The sequence below is a fragment of the Cryptomeria japonica genome, chromosome 4 (genome assembly GCF_030272615.1).
Source record: "Cryptomeria japonica chromosome 4, Sugi_1.0, whole genome shotgun sequence".
Lineage (NCBI taxonomy): Eukaryota > Viridiplantae > Streptophyta > Pinopsida > Cupressales > Cupressaceae > Cryptomeria > Cryptomeria japonica.
Window position 1 is genome coordinate 706,883,304 of NC_081408.1, and position 2,898 is coordinate 706,886,201.

Consider the following 2,898-nt stretch of genomic DNA (forward strand, 5'->3'; position numbering starts at 1 on the left):
GTGTATTGGCTATGATGATGTAACAGGAGGATTGGCGATTGAAGGTACAATGTTGGTTATTAGAAAGGTTAGGTGGAAGGGTGTTATCATGAAGGTAGGTGAAAATATCATCATACCAAGGGGAATCAGAACCAACAACACATATTAATTCTGATGAAGTGATCTCTTGGTATTTGCTCAAAGATTATCTCGGTGAAGTACTTCTTGAAGTCATCCACCATTTTCTTTTAAGGCATTAGTTTTTCATCTTTGGTCTGATAATTATTATTTTTTTTATGAATTCCAAGTTGAGAGTCACCAAAAACATGAAGTTATTGGATGTTCCATTGAACTGCAATCCGTAGATCTGTTGTTAATGCCTCGTACTCTGCAATATAATTCATACAGGGGAAGGATAGTTGATGTGACTTAGGAATAGAATACCCTTGAGGTGTGATAAAGAGTATGCATGCTCCTTCTCCATGTTGTGTATATGGACCATCAAAGTATAACTGCCATAATTTGGAATTTGTCACTGTGAAGATGGATTTAGCCAAAAATTATGATGCAATAGGAGAATTGTTGATTATTGGTGCATCTGCAAGCTAGTTTGCAATGACCTGTCCTTTAATATCTTTTATGTCAACATACTCAATGTCAAAATCACTTAACATCATGACCCACTTAGCCAGCCTACCTATGAGAGTTACTTTGTTGAGTAGATATTTTAGTGGATCAATTTTTGCTATGAGCTTTGTCTTGTGAGTTATCATGTCATGATGCAACTTCTACAAAGAAAAAATTATAGTAAGATGCATGCTCAATTAGAGTATAATTAATCTCTTGTCCAACCAATGTGTGATTAATGTAGTATATGGCTTGTTCTTTTCTTTCATGGTCATGTTGTGCCAAAAGTATCCCCAATGTTGTCATTGTTGTTGATGTGTAGACTAACAATGGTTTTCCTTGAATTAGTGGCATAGGTACTAGTGGATTCAAGAGAGAGTCATTGAGAAGTTGAAAATATTGTTGGTATTTGTCATCCCACTTAAACTTGATGTTCTTGTGAAGCAAATATTGAAACAAATGACACTTATCCGTGAGTTGCGCTATGAATCTGTGGATCGACTGGAGTTTTCCTTGCAATGATATAATTTGAATAATGTTCTTAGGAGGAGGTATTTATAAAATTTCTCTGACTTTTGTTAGATCTACTTCAATACCTATTTTCTAGACAATGTATCCTAGGAGTTTCCCAAAGGTCACCCCTGAAGACACATTTCTTAAGATTCAATCTAACTTTATACTTTTCCAAGCGATCAAAGACCACTAATAAGACATCCAAATGTTATTCCCTTGTAACTATTTTTCTAGAATATCATCTATATAATCCTCCATGGTAAAATACATGATATCATGAAAGATTGTTGTCATGGATTTTTGATATGTGGCACCTGCATTCTTTAATCCAAAGGGCATGACGTTCCAACAAAAGGTACCTCATGGACATGTGAATATTTTCTTGTTTTAATCTTCAAGTGCTATCTTAATTTTATTATATCTATAGAATCCATCCATAAGTCATAACAATGCATGGCCTGTTGTGAGATCAATGATCAAATCAATGTTTGGTAATGAGAAGTCATCCTTGGGACAAGCCTTGTTGATGTCTTTGAAATTGGTGCATATCCTTATGTTGCCATCTAGTTTGATGACAGGTACAAGATTGGAAATCCAATCTGGGTTGTCAATTGGTCTAATGAAACAACATCCAACAACTTTTCAAGCTCAACTTTCACTAGTAATGCCACCTATGGATGCATCTTATACAATTTATGTTTGACTAGTTTGGTGCCTAGAGTAATTATCAAGTGATGCATAACCAAATTAGGACCTAGTCTAGGAATTCCCGTGTATGACCATGCAAAATTTATCTCTCTTTGTGAAAAATTTTATGAATTTTGGCCGCTTGATTTCCGTTAATGATTGTGCAAGAAAGATGTTGTGTGTACCTCCTTTGTCCCAATGTTTATTTTGATGGTTTCTTCGATCAACATACATGACTTCTCTTGATATGATCTCATGAGGAGAGTTTCAAACCTTCCATCCTTTGGTACCTTAGAGTGGTTTTCACCATCGGATGCGTCCTTTCTTTTTACTTTTTTGGGGTCAAAACACTGTAGTGTAGTTTTCACTAAAACACCCATTATTTTTTTTATTTTAATATATTTGCAACTAGAAGGTTTGGCACCCTCTCCAAAGTATGTCACATTGTTGAGTTCAATGGTGTATCCTTCTTTGTGGTCCCCAAGAGGGAGATCATCTCTTATGCCATTGTAATCAATGAAGGCCCCATCATTTTAGAATGTGTCAAGGTGTGAAGGTCCTTGTTGGTCCTAGTCAATGAGTTGGGGATGAAAAAGGGGAAGGCCATTGGTATGTTCAAAGCTAGCAAGTGTAAGGGTAAATACACAAGAATATTTGGGTATGTCAATAAGGTCATTAGGGTCATCATTGGTACTCTCCCCATCAGTCTCGATCGTGAAAGAATCTAAATCAACATCACTAGAAGGACACTCAGCAATAGGAGTTCTCACTTTTTGCATTTTTCACCTAGAGTTTTTAGACATAGAGGGTTCAGGATCTCAAAAATTCTTTATCCATGCTTCACCATTATCTTTCTTATCTTGAGATGTAGAACTATATTATGCTTGACCAACTTTGAATAGTTCTCTAAATTTGTCTTCCACTGTGGGTTCACCAAGTTCTCTAAAGTTTCTACAAGCTCAAAATCATTGGATGATTTGTTCGAACCCCATTCCCATTATTTGAATATGTATAGTAGCATCTATCTTGTTGTTGGTCATTAGTGGAAGTGAGATAAGTGATTTGCAATGTTGCTTGGGAATCAAGACCATG